Consider the following 19,278-nt stretch of genomic DNA (forward strand, 5'->3'; position numbering starts at 1 on the left):
TGTTAAATTCTCCCTATGGCTAAAGCAAAAATGGAAAGATTTTAGTAGTAACAATATTGGATATTTTAATAAAATTTAAACTTTCTGGGAAGCCTCTAAGGTGGTATTACGGGGAGAAATGTAAGCGTATATATATATATATATATATATATATATATATATATACCTTGAATAGAAGTTCTCATGCAACAGAAATGCAACTTACCAACCAGGTCAGAAATGCTTTCAGAGATTTTCATAGGGCCCAGAAAATGTTTGAATTGGAACATATATCTAAAGGCAAGGAAAGAGAGAGATCTATTTTTAAAACAAAAATCGCTAGAGCAAGATCTAAAGGCTAAACTACATTTTAAAGGCTTTAATGGTTGTTCAGCTAAATATTTGGCTAGATTAGTGAAAAAATAAACTTTATACCAGTTATTAAAATAGTTAATACTAGTCTTACAGAAACTAAAGATATTACTAAAGGGTTCTTTGATTTCTATCAACAGCTATATACAGATATAGATGTTAATCAGTATATTCAAGATTCTTTCTGGTCTCGTATCAAGATCCCCAGGATATTGGAAGAAGATACCCTGATGTTGAATGCCCCAATCTCCGATGAGGAAATTAGTAAAGCGATTGATCAGCTTAAATTAAATAAAGCCGCAGGCCCAGACTGCTTACCAGCAACATTTCCTAAAATACTGTCAGTAGATATAATGGTTGTACTTGAGATACTATTTAACTACTATTTTAGCACCAGTAATCCTATGTCGGCTTATTTTTCTGCGGCCAATATCTCTTAAATTCTTAAAAAGGGAAAAAAACACAAGATTCTGCCTCATATTGTCCCATCTCTGTTTTAAACGCAGACAAAATGTTATCCTCTATCATTGCTAATAGATTTTCCCGGTGTATAGATAAAATCATACATGTGGACCAGACCAGCTTTATGCTGGCTAGAAATTCAGCTAAACACATTCGAAAGGTTGTTACCTTTGTAGATTGTTGGAATATCGAAAAATATAACAAGAATAAAATTCTACAGGATATTGCACTCCTTACTTTAGATGCTAAAAAAAGTTTTCGATTCTATTTCTTGGCAATATCTTTTCTTAATTATAAATACATTTGGATTTAAGAACCAATTTGCCCAGTTTATGCAGAAATTATATAATCATCCTATCTACTTTCTGCTTATCAATAACTGTCTCTACGGTATTATGCTGGCCAAACAAAATGTATTCTTTATGGATAAATTATTGGATAGATGTGTTTGCCACTTTCCGAATTTAGAACCAGATACAATAAAAAAAAAGTTTTGCAGCTCTTAATACATGTACAATCTCAATGAGTTGGATAGAATCCCATATGAAAATTATTAATAATTATTATCTAACTTCCAGTAGACTTGGTAGAATGTTTCCAGCAACATCTACAGAGTGTTCACGGTGTAGAAAAACGTTAGCAGATCTATCACATATGTTTTGGTTTTGCCCCAAAATTTTCCAACTTTGGCAAAAAATAGCTTTTTGGCTTTCAAAGCTATATGAGTCCCTGATTGCTTTGTCCCATGAAACTATTTTTTTTCTTTTTACGCAAGATCATAGATATAGGATTTATAGTGCTAATATTAACACTATTATTCGTGCAGTCAGACATTTATTAACTGAAAACTGGAAAGCCAGCTCTGCCCCAACATTCTCTGTGGTACTTCAAGAAATTCAATCACAAATTGTATTTGAATCTTATCACTTGCAATCTGTCTCAGAAAAAAAGAAAAAAAAATCTTTTTAAATTGCTGGCTCCCAATTATAAAATCTTATCCGCTTCATATGCAAAAGCGCATACTGTCTCCATTTTTTAGCTCCGATAGTTTTGCTTAATTGGTCTTATTAAATCTTTTTCCTTTGAATTGGATATCTCTACACAGAAAGGTAAAGCGCTAGACTGACCTTGATTAGAACTAAATATGTCTTGGCCCTCTTGCTAGGACAGCTCAATTAAGGTGGAGTTTCCTATAATACTCATTATAAAGATGCAATATGCGGTTCCCCCGGTCACAAAGGGAGGAGATTTTCTTTCTCTTTCTCTTCCCCCCTGTCTTTTTTTTTTTGTCTGCTTTGCTTTTTTTTTGTTGTGTTTTTCTTATTTAATTCCAAAACACTCCAACAGTGTAGAGTTATATAATCTATAGACATTATATTGTTATAGAGATTGTACTCATTTTTTTTTGTTTTATGGGCAGAATTGGAACCATTCGACTCATATTGTTTGTTGATTGTCTTGAGGGTATTTCAGGAACCTACCTGTTTTTCAAATTCTCCACTAGGGGTGCCATAGAAATATTGTACAGAAAATTACAAAATCTAGGGAAGTATCCCTGATTGCTTATCCACAGATATACTCTGTATACATTGTTACCAGTGCACCAGGGAACTCTGGGTAAAATATGCAAGTTAGGTATGCAATATCTCACACTTTTTGCTTCCAAGTATTGCGTTTAACCACAACAATCCCCTTTATGGGGTAGGTAAAGCAAAAAAAACACTTCTTTCTGGGCAGCTGTTTCGTGTTTTTAACTCTCATCAGCAGTGGATAGGTTAATAAACACGAAACAGCTGTCCAGAAGTGCTAATTTTCTATACAATAATTCTATGACTCTTACTTTTATGAAATAGAGGCTTTTAATCTCATGTTTTTATCTCCACCATTACTCAAATGAGTATTGCTTTTTCCACTAGGGGTGGAAATTTACACCAAGCTGACTTACCAGCAGAATACAAACGCCAAAATCTCATTATGTAACATATTGAATCTATAAAAAAAACCTTAATTCACTTATATTTAAAGTAATAATAAGTCTTCAATGTTTCAGATACAGTATACTGGGTGCTTTGCACTTTATTATAGTGCAATATCTCTATTTACCCTCTTCAGATTTTTCCCTCCTTGAATTGCAAGTGATCCTTAAAAGAATCCCTCCGTTCTCGGTTTATAAGCCTCATAAGATTTACATTGCTCAACTCATCAGTCACAAAGTAATAAACGTAAAAAGATATAAAAGAGAGGAGCACATACCAAATTAATATGTTTAAAAGTTCATAATTTATGTATAGCCATAAACTCGGTCCTGACACAAACAGATGTAGCGTACAACGTTGAACGGGTGTCAAGGGTCAGCTGACATGTTTCGGTGAATGGCAGAAGTCATAATTGTATGACACACCTAACAACTTATTAGCTATTTAAAACCTGCACTAGTCAGTTTTTGGGGTCTAAAGTTGGTGGGAGTGGGGTGTTAGAGAAAAAACGGCACAGAAAAGTTGGGGTCTATGAGAACTGTGTGTTCCCAGTAAATATATATGTATATGACTATATACATATATATTTATGTGTTAATATGTGTATATATACATATATTAACACATACAAAGAAATGTATATAGTCATATACATATATATTTAAAAACATGCTGCCATCGCTGCGCTATTTACCCCTTCGCTGCGCGAGGTTGTGATGCCATCTCTAATGGCATCAGAACAAGGCTCCCATTTGAGCCTATGGAAGCGATCTCTCTCATGAGCACAATGCTTCCAAGCAATGTGAATGTGAGCTCGCGATGGCATTGCTGTTAACTTTTAATCCTAGCGCACATTAGCATGCAGTTACTAGTGGTGTTTCTCATGAGTCAGTTCTAGGGCCTGTTTTATTAACATATTTATCAGTGATATCAGCAAAGTGCTTAAGGGAAAGTATGTCTGTTTGCAAGTGATACAAAAAATTGTAATAGATATTTAGGGGAAGTGGACAAAATGAGAAGTGATATATAAAAATTGGATTGGACAAATTACTGGGATCTAAAGTTCAACACTGCAAAGTTCAAAATTATGCATTTAGGAAAGATTTTTATTTTTTATTATTAAATAATTTTTTAATTGAGGTTTTGAGAAATTAACATGAGTAAGATGTGTCTGTAAAACAATTCCAACATAATAATAAAATGCATACACATATCAAGTAAGGTGCCATCATGGATAATAGCATCCAAATACAAAAATTGTAACTATATCTGTTCTATCCAAACAATTATGAGGCAATACCAATGGATAATGATAATCATTGTACAATAATAAGGCATTTTCCAAAATATGAGAGTAACTTCTAGAAATAGTTATGGTACCACATCTCGCATTCCAGATGGATATACAAAAGACAAAAATGCCAATTGATGCATGCTTCAAGGAATAATCTGGGACATAGAACCATAAAACCTCAGTTTTGTTTTATAATAATCATAGTAGGCCAATAGGACATATTTAGGTATAGGGAACTATCTATATAAGGATAAGTATGATTGAGTACATCTCTAACCAATATCTGGAGTTAAGAGAATATATAAACCCTGTTGAGTTTTTTTTTTTGCGGCGTGTGGGCTCGAATATTAAGTAGTGAGTACTAAGTTCTAAAAAGTTAGCATTAAGGGTAAGAAGTGAGATTGAATTGTACTCCTGGAGTAAATAACAGAAACGTTCCCATATTCCAGTTGTAAAAAATAATGAAAAATGTAATCTGTAGATGTGTGGAATAGTAGCTTAATGGGCATCATCAGATAATGATTATAGGGTATATTTTTCAGCGAACAAGAGCTGCTCTGAGTGGGAGAGGGGGGGGCGAGGCTTTTTAAATTGACCTAGAGTTGAAGTGAATAGAATGAGAGGAGTATTTTCCCTATAAGAGAGTGGAGGAGAATGTACATAGTACTGTATCTATCATTTAACTGCACTAGTTGTATGTACGACAAAACTATCCTTGGAGTGTCTGTTTAACAGGGATTATTTAGATCTTGGGTTAGTGTCAATATATATGAATAGCACTCAGGAATATTACAGAGAATATAACAAATAACAGTTAGAGAACAAAATATAAACAACTCATATAAATAAATTCCTCATAAATGAGTTATTATAGATTATAGCCTATGGTGTATGTTCTTTTACAATGATAACGGTATACTAGTTATTGTCAAGCCTAGATAATAAAGTGCCCAGGAAAATGTATATGTAACACAAAGCAATACATTATCACAGATAATAGTTGGTCTACAAACAAAGACTAAACAGAGTAGGCTAATAATGTTATATAGACCTAAGAACATTATACAACAGACTAACATATTCACTTTAGGTAAAGTTAAATTAGTAGTGATACCATTATATATTGCAGAGATAATATGAACATAAGTGTCCCTTATCTTTGTTCTCTATGATTTAACAGAATGAGGGTTATCCATATTTAGAGATCAAACATAAACTAGAACTATACTTTGCATATTCTTATAGGCGTGTCCCTTACAACAGGTATGTAAAGAAAGACTTAGATGCGCATATGGTACATAGAGCAGGGATTCTGTCACAGTATTTCATAACTGTGGTGAGATGGTGAAAAGTATGATATAGAAATTGATATTGTGCCTTGTAAATTGTAGCATGAAAATGGAAAGTACAATGGAAAAAGTATTGAGTTCTCCCATAGATATCAACATGTTATATATACAAATAATAGGAGTAAACATGATGATATGAAGGCTAGCTTTGTTTTGCCCTTCGTTACTTACTTCTGATTGAAGGTGATTAGCAAATGCATCAATAGTACTTACTGTATGTTAACATTTATCCTTTGCTGGATAAAATGAAATTATTGTAGTAGATATACTGTATGCAGGTTAAGGATTGGAATAGTATATGAAATAAAACTAATATCAAGCAACCCTACAAAACTTTTCAGCAAGGCAATATGTAAATAGTAGCGGGTCTCTTTACTAGTGTGTAGGCATCAGAAAGCTGTGTACATCAGGGTGACTCCTCTCCATAACCTACAGTGTAGTTGTTGCATTTACACTATTTAAGTAAATCTATGAGATGTAGATATATCTAAAGCTATATTTGATCACAGTAGTTGTTGCTATATATTCATTAACCTTGAGACATCCTATATATTGTGATAGGATTAATAAAGAAGTATATAGAGTAAAAACTTAGGCCTAATTTATCATGCAAGACAACAGCTAAATACCCTGCATCCAAGATCTTTGTAAAAACATTTAGAACATGCATGTTCAAAAACTGAGCTTTGTGTGGAGGTGAAAGTAATATGGTTCTAAACTATTAATTAAAGAAAATAGGCTTATACATTAGGAGATCAAACATTGGACATTACAGTCCTCATCCATATAGTAAGTCAAAGGTCAGTGTATCAGGGGTAGATCTCTGTGGAGAGATAGAGTGTCTTAGGGAACATTACCTGATGCCAATCTTAAGAGAGCATATAGATAGAGTCCGGGTGAAAAAGCTGCACATCGCCACCAGAAAAACACCTTCCATTGCTGATGAGGAGTATAAAAGCCGGTGTCGCCAGAGCAAGAACCCTCTTCTGAGCACATTTTCTCGCAAGGACGAATTGGATCGGTGCATCAGAGCGCCGGCCGCATCCCCCAATACAGCCATCCAGACTTGCACGGTTTTTCTGCTACAGAGGGCTCGTTTACTTTTAGGTGTTTCCCTTTCGGCGCCTGCACATCTTATTGATAGCGGGAAACTCTCCCTCGATGGAACCCTAGCAGGTATGGTGACTTGAGGTAACTGTGTTATCTGGAAGTTATGCAGCTCCGGTTTCCGAACTCGCCACTGGCGTCAGCTTCCTCATTGGGAGATAAGGGGATTTTAGGACCTCAGGTCCCAACTCATTTTGGGTGGATGGAGTAGCTACAGAGAGATCCATTTGGAGCGGGTATCCGTCCATCAGCCCCACCTCTGACTTTATTACGGTCCTCAGGTCCTATATTTTCATGCTGAATTCCTGCTCAAAATTATTCAATAGTGTGTATATAAAACAGTGTATCTCCTCCATATTTGCCTATTTGACATACTTATTTCGTTGTAAGGGTAGCTCTTATCTTATTTTAGTCCTTTTAGTTTTATAGCAATTTAGTGCGTTTGCACCTTAACCCATGCTGCCGGGGGAAGGGTGAAAAGTGTGCTTGGTAGGCCATCTTCTAGCGAAGGTCCAGGCTGAGCAAAAAAAAAGGTCATTAATCCAGCAAAATGTTCATAAAGTTCTGTTTAGTAGATGTGTATAGCTTCAGTGTATAGCTGTATGGACTTAAGATGCTGGATATTCCAAGGGATATGTGATGGATTTCTTGGTTTTCTTTTGCAGCCTCAAATATTGCAACCAGCCATGTTCCTTGATGATACTTTGCTGACTGTTAAAAAGGAGGAATGGGGCTTGGGAATTATTATTTCAGATAATTTAAAATTTATTTAATAATGTAGTATCGTAGCGAGTAAGGCCAGTAGAATTCTTAGTTGTACAGTATTGGTAGAGGATTTTGCAGCAGAAATAGTAAGGCTTTTATGCCACTTTACAGATCATTAGTTAGTAGTGATGTCGCGAATAGTTCGCCGGCGAATAGTTCCCGGCGAACATAGCATGTTCGCATTCGCCGCGGACAGTGAACATATGCGATGTTTGATCCGCCCCCTATTCTCCATCATTGAGTAAACTTTGACCCTGTACCTCACAGTCAGAAGACACATTACAGCCAATCAGCAGCAGACCCACCCTCCCAGACCCTCCCACCTCCTGGACAGCATCCATTTTAGATTAATTTGGAAGCTGCATTCTTAGTGAGAGGAGGGACAGTGTAGCTGCTGCTGATTTAATAGGGAAATCGATAGCTAGGCTAGTGTATTCAGTGTCCACTACAGTCCTGAAGGACTCATCTGATCTCTGCTGTAAGGACAGAACCCCAAAAAGCCCTTTTTAGGGCTAGAACATCAGTCTGCTTTGTTTTTTTTCCTGTGTAATCTAATTGCAGTTGCCTGCCTGCCAGCGTGTGTGTCAGGCTCACAGCGTATACTGTGCCCACTTGCCCAGTGCCACCACTCATATCTGGTGTAACAGTAGTGTACATTTAAAAAAAAAAACACTTTTTTGACTGTGAAATAATAGCAGACAGATGCCAGTACCCAATATGGCCGCCAATAAGGCAGATGGGGAGGGTTAGAGAGCTGTTTTGGGGGGGATCAGGGAGGTTGGGGGCTAAGAGGGGATGCTACACCACAGCATATGTAAATATGCTAAAAAAAATAAATTAAAAACCTTTTATTTTTAGTACTTAACATGGCGGGGACAATTGTGGGGTAGGGGAGGGAGCTGTTTGGGAGGGATCAGGGGGTCTGATTCTGATGTGTCAGGTGGGAGGCTGATCTCTACACTAAAGCTAAAATTAACCCTGCAAGCTCCCTACCTAATTAACCCCTTCACTGCTAGCCATAATACACGTGTTATGCGCAGTAGCATTTAGAGGCCTTCTAATTACCAGAAAGCAACGCCAAAGTCATATATGTCTGCTATTTCTGAACAAAGGGGATCACAGAGAAGCATTTACAACCATTTGTGCCATAATTGCACAAGCTGTTTGTAAATAATTTCAGTGAGAAACCTAAAATTGCGAAAAAAAAATATTTTTTTTTAAATTTGATCGCATTTGGCGGTGAAATGGTGGCATGAAATATACCAAAATGGGCCTAGATCAATACTTTGGGTTGTCTACTACACTACACTTAAGCTAAAATTAACTCTACAAGCTGCCTAAATGCTCCCTAATTAGCCCCTTCACTGCTGGGCATAAAACACGTGTGGTGCGCAGTGGCATTTAGCAGCCTTCTAATTACCAAAAAGCAACACCAAAGCCATATAAGTCTGCTATTTCTGAACAAAGGGGATCCCAGAGAAGCATTTACAACCATTTATGCCATAATTGCATAAGTAGTTTGTAAATAATTTCTGTGAGAAACCTAAAGTTTGTGAAAAAGTGAACTTTTTTTTTATTTGATCGCATTTGGCGGTGAAATGGTGGCATGAAATATACCAAAATGGGCCTAGATCAATACTTTGGGTTGTCTACTACACTACACTTAAGCTAAAATTAACTCTACAAGCTGCCTACATGCTCCCTAATTAACCCCTTCACTGCTGGGCATAAAACACGTGTGGTGCGCAGTGGCATTTAGCAGCCTTCAAATTACCAAAAAGCTACGCCAAAGCCATATAAGTCTGCTATAATGGCATGTCTGGCACACAGTGTTGGGGCAAGGGTCTATCTGACCACTGATGCCTGGTCAGCAAAGCATGTTTAGGGCAGATATATCACCTACACTGCACACTGTGAAGCGGGCGTAACCCTTACACTACCTGATCGATACAACATCATACCTGATGTTTTAAAGCACGTTATTCCAAACAATTTAGGAATGTTAGGTGATTTATGCCCTTTATGGATTAAAACCAGACTCTGCATCAACTATGTAATTTTCCATGGGAGTTTTGCCATGGATCCCCCTCCGGCATGCCACAGTCCAGGTGTTAGTCCCCTTGAAACAACTTTTCCATCACTATTGTGGCCAGAAAGAGTCCCTGTGGGTTTTAAAATTCGCCTGCCTATTGAAGTCTATGGCGGTTCGCCCGGTTCGCGAACTTTTGCCGAAGTTCGCATTCGCTGTTCGCGAACCCAAATTTTTAGGTTTGCAACATCACTATTAGTTAGGCTTCATCTTGAGAATTGTGTGCAGCTCTGGAGACAATATCTCCAGAATGATATAAACAAACTGGAATCTGTACATTAAAGGGCTGCTAAAATTGTACATTGTCTAAAAAATAAAACTTACCTGGAGAGGCTCAATGACCTATATGTACAGCTTAAAGGAGAGAAGGGGAAAAGATGATATGATAGTTACTATCAATTATTTTAAGGGGCTTAGTACAGTTGAGGTTGTGTTTTTCATAAAAAGAAAAATTCAAGAACAAGGTGTCATGATCTCAAGCTGAAGGGTAAAAGATTAAAGAGGCACTTCTTTACAGAATGGGTGATTGATTCATGGAATAAACTTTCACAAGAGGTGGTAATGACAAACACTGTGGGGGACTTTAAGAATGCCTGGGATAAGCAAAAGGCTATCCTATGGACTAGATACGTTTATACTTTTAGAAAATATCAAGCAGACTTGCTGGGCCTATGGCTCTTATCTGCCATCAAAATCTATGTTTCTATGTTTGGCACAGTTATCAAATGAAAAAGGATTAACTTAATATAAACCTTGCAGCGCTGTGCAGCTTAAACCAGCAAGCAATCATTCCAGGAACCTCCCTTCTGTTCCTTAAAGAAGTGCACTTCTTTACAGTACATGAAGTGACTTAAAACTATAACATTTCCTGAATGTAATAGTTTAATTTCACTACTGGACTTGGAATACTGCATTCACTGCGCTCTAAGCCTATCCTTGAATTTAATTCTGCTTTCTTTTTGCCCTAATGCTTGGCACAGTGACCCTAATTATCCCACCAAAATGACTCATTAAAAAAATGTTATGTCAATTTTCTTTTTGACATCTAATCGCTTTATTTCTGAAAAAAATTGAAATGGTTACATTTTTGCCATTTTTGTATTTTTTCGTTATACAAATAAATGCTAATAATATTAACACTAATAATAATACTGTCAGGTTTGAACTTTACAATCTTCTGACGTTGTGACTGGTTTGCAGGAGCAACCAGTAAGATCTTTCTTTATTTTTGTAGCTAGGATGTTGTGATTATAAATGAGTCAATAATTGTATTGGCATGCATATCAATAATTCCTGACACTTTGTTTTCAGACATGGTTTAAACTGCTCAGGTTAAATTTCAATGAAGAAGAGAAATTGTTAAAGGGACACAAAACCCAAATGTTTTCTTTCATGATTCAGATAAAGGCATCTATTTATCAAAGCTGTCAACTTACTTGCATTCAACGGCACCAATACGCTCGCCTAAGATCCCCTAACATCGCTGCCGCGGACCTGAATACGTTCTCCAAAATTATCAAAAAAGCTGTCAAAAAGCCACGCACCAAGTACAGGGCGATGAGCAGCGGACTGTTGTTAACTAACAGTCATCGATCTCGCTGCTCTTTGACTTTTTCACAGCTTTCTTGGTACCCTGTCACTAAACACCCACACTATACTATACTGTTTACCCCCTATACCGCCGCTCCCAGAGCACACCGCAACTCTAATAAATGTATTAACCCCTAAACCGCCACTCACAGCCCCCGCTGCAACTAAATAAAGTGTTTAACCCCTAAACCGCCACTCCCGGAGCCCACCGCCACCTACATTATACTTATTAACCCCTAATCTGCCGCCCCCTACACCGCTGCCACCTACATTATACTTATTAACCCCTAATCTCCCCCCCTACATTATATTTATTAACCCCTAATCTGCCACCCCCTATATCGCCGCCACCTACATTATACTTATTAACCCCTAATCTGCTGCCCCTACACTGCCGCCACCTACATTATATTTATTAACCCCTAATCTGCCCCCCTATAACGCCACCACCTACTAACATTTATTAACCCTTAATCTGCCGCCCCCAACGTCGCTGCCACCATATTAAATTTATTAACCCCTAAACCTAAGTCTAACCCTAACCCTAACACCCCCTAACTTAAATATAATTTAAATAAATCTAAATAAATCTTCCTAGCATTTAATAAATTATTTCTATTTAAAACTAAATACTTACCTATAAAATACCTATAAAATTAACTTGTAGCTAGCTTAGGGTTTATTTTTATTTTACAGGCAACTTTGTATTTATTTTAACTAGGTACAATAGTTATTAAATAGTTATTAACTATTTAATAACTTCCTAGTTAAAATAAATACAAATATACCTGTAAAATAAAACCTAACAATTACACCTAAGACTACACTATAATTAAATAAATTCCCTAAACTAAATACAATTAAATACAATTAAATAAAATTATCTAAAGTACAAAAAAAAAAACACACTAAATTACAGAAAATAATAAACAAATTACAAGATTTTTAAACTAATTACACCTAATCTAATCCCCCTAATAAAATAAAAAAGCCCCCCCAAAATAAAAAAGCCCTACCCTACACTAAATTACAAATAGCCCTTAAAAGGACTTTTTGCGGGGCATTGGCCCAAAGTCATAAGCTCTTTTACCTGTAAAAAAAAATTACAACCCCCCCCAACATTAAAACCCACCACCCACACAACCAACCCTACTCTAAAACCCACCCGATACCCCCTTAAAAAAACTAACATTAACCCCTTGAAGATCACCCTACCGTGAGAAGTCTTCACCCAACCGGGCCGAAGTCCTCAATGAAGCCGGCAGAAGTGGTCCTCTAGATGGACAGAAGTGGTCCTCCAGACGGGCAGAAGTCTTTATCCAGACGGCATCTTCTATCTTCATCCATCCGGCGCGGAGCGGGTCCATCTTCAAGACATTCGATGTTGAGCATCCTCTTCTGACGACGTCTTCTTCAACTATGACGGTTCCTTTAAGTGACGTCACCCAAGATGTCATCCCTTCAATTCCGATTGGCTGATAAAATTCTATCAGCCAATCAGAATTAAGGTAGGAAAAATCCTATTGGCTGATCCTATCAGCCAATAGGATTGAGCTTGCATTCTATTGACTTATTGGAACAGCCAATAGAATGCGAGCTCAATCCTATTGGCTGATTGGATCCTACCCTAATTCTGATTGGCTGATAGAATTCTATCAGCCAATCGGAATTGAAGGGACGCCATCTTGGATGACGTCACTTAAAGGAACCGTCATTGTTGAAGAAGACGTCATCAGAAGAGGATGCTCCGCATCGGATGTCTTGAAGATGGACCCAGATTCGGCCCATCTGGAGGACCACTTCTGCCCGTCTGGAGGACCACTTCTGCTGGCTTCGTTGAGGACTTCAGCCCAGTTGGGTGAAGACTTCTCATGGTAGGGTGATCTTCAAGGGGTTAGTGTTAGGTTTTTTAAGGGGGGATTGGGTGGGTTTTAGAGTAGGGTTTGTTGTGTGGGTGGTGGGTTTTAATGTTGGGGGGGTTTGTAAAAATTTTTACAGGTAAAAGAGCTGATTACTTTGGGGTAATGCCCCGCAAAAGGCCCTTTTAATGGCTATTTGTAATTTAGTGTAGGGTAGGGCTTTTTTTTATTTTGGGGGGGCTTTTTATTTTGTTAGGGGGATTAGATTAGGTGTAATTAGTTTAAAAATCTTGTAATTTGTTTATTATTTTCTGTAATTTAGTGTTTGTTTGTTTTTGTACTTTAGATAATTTTATTTAATTGTATTTAATTGTATTTAGTTTAGGGAATTTATTGAATTATAGTGTAGTGTTAGGTGAAATTGTAACTTAGGTTAGGTTTTATTTTACAGGTATATTTGTATTTATTTAAACTAGGAAGTTATTAAATAGTTAATAACTATTTAATAACTATTGTACCTAGTTAAAATAAATACAAAGTTGTCTGTAAAATAAAAATAAACCCTTAGATAGCTACAATGTAACTATTAGTTATATTGTAGCTAGCTTAGGGTTTATTTTATAGGTAAATATTTAGTTTTAAATATGAATAATTTATTTAATGCTAGGAATATTTATTTAGATTTATTTAAATTATATTTAAGTTAGGGGGTGTTAGGGTTATACTTAGGTTTAGGGGTTAATAAATTTAATATAGTGGTGGCGACGTTGGGGGCGGCAGATTAGGGGTTAATAAATGTAGGTAGGTGGCGGCAGTGTGGGGGGCAGATTAGGGGTTAATAAATATAATGTAGGTGGCGGCGGTGTAGGGGGGGCAGATTAGGGGTTAATAAATATAATGTAGGTGGCAGTAGTGTAGGGGCAGCAGATTAGGGGTTAATAAGTATAATGTAGGTGGAGGTGGGCTCCGGGAGTGGCAGTTTAGGGGTTAATAAGTTTATTTAGTTGCGGTGTGGTCCGGGAGCAGCGGGATAGGGGTTAATAACTTTTATTTAGGTGGCGGCGTTGTAGGTACGGCAGATTAGGGGTTAATAAGTATAATGTAGGTGGCGGCGGTGTAGGGGGGGCAGATTAGGGGTGTTTAGACTCGGGGTACATTTTAGGGTGTTAGGTGTAAACGTTCCCATAGGAATCAATGGGATATCGGGCATCAGCAAACATAAGCGATCGCTGCTTTCAGACTCCCATTGATTCCTATGGCATCCTGGAGGCAGCGGATTGAAAACCAGGTACACTGGGCTGGAATAGTGGCGAGTGTACCTGGTAGAAAATTGATAACTAGCAAAAGTAGTCAGATTCTGCCGAATTTGCATTCGGAACATCTGTAATGACGTAATCATCGATCTGTGTCGGACTGAGTCCGGCGGATCGTATGTTACGTCACAAAATTCTACTTTTGCCGGTCTGTAGGGGAATCAGGCTCGCCACAAATATGCTGCGGAATTCCGGCGTATTTGCAGTTGACGGCTTGATAAATAGATGCCATAGCATGCAAATTTAAGCAATTTTCTAATTTACTCCTATAATAATGTTGTCTTCATTCTCTTGCCATCTTTATTTGAAAAAGCAAGAATATAAGCCTTAGAGCCGGCCCATTTTTGGTTCAGCACCTGGGTAGCACCTGCTGATAGGGGTCTAAATGTACAAGAGAACAAAAAAAATTGTAATAGTAGTAAATTAGAAAGTTGCTTAAAATTGCATGCTCTATCGGAATCATGAAAGAAAAAAATTGGGTTTTGTGTCCCTTTAACTTTGAGAAGGGGAAGTGAAGCGAGATATAGGTTTGATTCTTAGAGCAAGTCAGTTCTAAATAAAGTAGTTTTAACTTTAAGTTGTCAGTATGCTTCTAAAAACTTTTCCGCTTGCACCTGGCTACTTATACAACTCTGCATTCATTTGGAGAGAGATCTTTTTCTCCAGTATTAGGAAAATTGTATTGCTCAGCATCTTGACTCGGTAGGAAAGGATTCAATCTTGCACATCATTACCCGGTGAGTTTACAGTGATGATCGCTAAAGTAAACAGAGCTGTGAATTATTCATTAAGTGACACTTAATAAAAACGTTCTGTCGAAAATAAGCCACTTCTGGTTCAGGCTAACCACTTCGCTGCCATTTAAACTAAGAAATATGATTTTGTGGCTTGTGATACAATTATAAGGCATTATGTTTTTGTATGTATATAAAAGCAATTATTTGCTGGCATTGACAAAACTGGGATGTGTTTATATATTACTGTACATTCTTCTATTGGAGTTCTGTTATTCATATGTAAATTCAGGGCAGCAGTAACAGTAATTGTGAGAACCCACCTCACCAAATGCAGCGCTCTGCAGGAACAGATAAAACACTATCACTAGCACTCTGTGTTCCAAGGGAAATATACATAAGATATCTGAAAGGGAGATGTAACGCTTTGCTAAAAGCTCTGCACTATATTTAAATGAAGGGTTGTCCCTTCTGTGCATAAATGGACAGCTTGGCATAGAAACATATGTTTTTGGCAGAGGCTGTGGCTGTTCTGTATTCAAATAGAGGGATTTGAAACAAAGAGGGTGTATATGCAGATGGAGACTTCCAAAGCTGCCTTTTGCCTCCTCCCAACCCCTTACAATTATAGAACAAATGTAATTTTATAAGGTTCCATCTTTTAGACTAATGCTCAGAGTATCGCTTCAAACAAAAAATACATTCACAGAAGACCCATTAAAGAGTTAAAACACATGTGGTCACCATTTGGAAGTTCTTGCTCGTTAAAACGTGAAAACTTCATACATCTTTAATTCTTGTTCCTGCTGCATTAAATCGATGCAGAAAATTAAATTTCATTATGGTTTTAGGGTACAAATGTGTACATTTGTTGGACGAAGTTTGCATTAACCTCATAAACGCAGTTATTGCAAGTTTCATAAAACAATGCATCTAACAAGTTAATATTTTTGAACTTTAATGCTTCTTTGTAAGTGATAGAAAAAGGATGGTCAGATTCAGTATTTGTCTCTTACTCCTGTGAATAGCACTCAAATGGCACAGGCACTACAAATGTGTTCTTGCAATTGTTGTTCTTTTCATTAACTATTCCAATTCCTAGAAAATTATTGCTTAGATGAGTCTAAGGAGCCGATTTATCAATGTCTGTCCGACATGATACGCTGTAGCGTATCATGTCCGACAGACATCGCTGAATGCTGACATCATACACTGTCTGCATTTAACATAGCACAATCAGTTCAGCAGTTCAGACAAAAAACACAGAACACAAGTATTGCTTAAAGGGACATTGAGCCCAGAATCCCCAATATAGGGCCAGATTACAAGTGGCGCATTAACAGTTACGAGCAAACGATAAGGGGTTTATCACGGCTGTGTGATGGGTTTTACCTTTGTATTACAATTTGGAAGCAAACGCGATCGCTTGAAAGCAATTGAAGTTGGGGTAGTGCGACTTCAGAGCTCTGGTTAAATGTTTCACAAAACAAAAAAGTGTCACAAAACACTAAAAAAATACATTACAAAGTACAGTTAGACTCATAATAACGCCATCTAATAAAAAATATCCCAAAAAAATATTGCACTAAAAATTATAAGAGTTCAAAGATATGAGTGATTCAAAAAACTAAGTCTGAAAGTTCGAATAAAATCCAGAAAAATGTATTAATATGCATTAAAATATAGGAAGGAAGCCAAGAAATTAGGAAAGCGCAGCACAATCTGGCTTACGCGTTTCGGCTTAAGCCGTAGTCATAGTTAATAGTGCTGGGATCAACCTATCACCTTTAAAAACACTAAGAAGCAACCTTACTGGTTGCTGTTAATTAGATACGCTGAACCTAATTAAATATTTGAGTTACCAAGACTGCGAGTGTGCAAGTGACTCTGGGATTGAACAGAATACAATAAACAGACTGAGCATTAAACAATGACACATTCAAGATAACAATAAGAAATTACAGGATGAATGAAGGACATAATTGTGGAATCAGAATGATATAGGCAAAGAAAATGCAAATATGTACAAGCATACTAACTATACATTTGGAGGCAATTAAACATATAAATATACAGATAGATAAACCTTCAACATCAAATATATAATAGTACTCCACAAACATTTTTTATATACTAAAAAATTAATATGAAAATATATATAATTTAGCACTCAAAAGTCCCTGAAAATTAGTATGACAATAGCATATCACCTCACCACAATGATATAAATGTATGAGTTGGGAATCCCCAGGGAGGGCACTGCATCTCATTCCCAATAATTAATAAGGTCATATTTGGAATTAAGACCTTTTGTATGCAAGTGCCCAACCTGAAGATCCAATACATTTCCCTTTTTGCCAAAATTTGGTCCAAATTTCCTCCCCTATTGGGTGCAGTTATTTTTTCAATTGAATGCCACCTAAAAGAGTCCATACTGCTGTTATATTTAACAGCAAAATGTTGCACAAGAAGGGTAGAGGATTTTCCCCTAGACATGGTAGACAAGTGTTCCCTAATACAGGAGTTGACATCTCTACTCGTGAGCCCTATGTACTGCAAATTGCAAACAGTGCACTCAATAAGATAAGAAAAAGTGCAGTTTAAACAAGATTGTATGTTAAAGAACTCTCCAGTTGTGGTAGATCTGAAAGAACTGGTAACATATACATAGTCGCAAGGCTTACAGCGACTGTGACCACACCTAAACATACCAACATGTGTTAGCCATGAAGTCGAAGGAGTTATGTTGGATTTGAGTTGTGTGGGTGAGAGGATAGAATATAATGTATGACATTTCCTATACGAACACCGAATACCCTTATCCACAGTATCAACAAGTGCATTATCTGCTGCAAGTAAAGAAAAGTATTTCTTAATGATGGCACAGATCTGTGGGTATTGTGTACTATATCCCGTAACAAAATGTAAACCCTCAAAGCCAGATAGTTTATTTTTAGAACTGGCATCAATCAAAAGATTTTTCCTCTCCCTTTTGTCAACTTGCTTTCTAGCTCTGTTGACCTCTCTCTTGGGATATTTCCTAGCATATAATCTATCTTCCAATGCATTAGCCTCTCTCGTGTAGTCATTATGCTCACTGCAGTTACGTTTGAGTCGTATAAATTGGCCCTTGGCCACTGCAAATGTAACATGATCAGGATGACATGAGGCAGCATGAAGTAGTGTATTGCCTGCTATAGGTTTGCGATAAACCTTAGAAACAATCTTACCTTCTGGATCTCCTATTAAAATTAAATCCAAAAAGATATGAGGTCTCATGTGTTAGAAAAAAAAAAGACAGGCAAAGGGTGTTATCTTTAATATACATACTGTACTCTAAAGATGGATATGTATATATATATATATATATATATATATATATATATGTCTATATATGTGTAAAGATGTATTTATATTTGTATAAATGTATATACAGACATACAGTATATACACATATAAACACATAAATACATATTTATACATACATAGACATATATATGTATATAAGTGCATTGGAGCATTTCTCATCCAACCAGTGGATGGTTCATCGGGCTTGATAAAGCCTGATGAAACATCCACTGGTTGGATGAGAAATGCGTTGCTAGTTTTTATCCATTTTAATAAAGTAAGTTTTTTATTTAACTTACCCCTTGCTGCCATTCCTTTCTACAACTTTATTTTCCTTTCATCTTGATTGCTGGGAGTTCCTGCCTTCCCTGGTATCAGTCTACTGGGTGACTGTTTAATCCAAGTTCGCCTCTGTTGCACCAAGGGAGGGGCATCACTAAATGTGAGCACATTGATTACCACACACACCTTCATTTTGTCCATATAATACTAGGCCATATTGGCATTTCTATCTGTTTGTACTCTCCACAGATTGCTGACTAATCATTGGAGGTCAGTCTGCTGGGTGACTGTTTTTGATCCCAGGCCGCCTCATCTACTCCACTAGGGGTGTCTCACCAAATGTGAGTGTGATATTACACTGTTATCTGTCATCATTCTGTCAAACAATATTGGGTCATGTGGCGCTTCTGTTTTCTTATGTTGTCTACAGATATTTGATACTGGATCTGGGCCTTGATCTATACACAGACAGCTACCTTGATCTGAACCATCTACTGTTCCGTTGTGATACTATCATATTCCATCTATCTCTGGACTTTTTATAAAATTACACTGTTACGTCTATTGTTAAAAAAATTTTTGTTAAACAACCTTTATAAACTGCTATGTGCATTTCCTGACCATATGTGTATACTTTTCTGCTGCAATTCTCATTATAATCCCTACAACAATAGTTGATATACCCTTTGCACCATTATATATCTAATCTGATCGCCAAGGGCGCCCCCTATTTTAACCTTCTAACACACTGTAACTGGG

Source organism: Bombina bombina, chromosome 6 (assembly GCF_027579735.1).
Source record: "Bombina bombina isolate aBomBom1 chromosome 6, aBomBom1.pri, whole genome shotgun sequence".
NCBI lineage: Eukaryota > Metazoa > Chordata > Amphibia > Anura > Bombinatoridae > Bombina > Bombina bombina.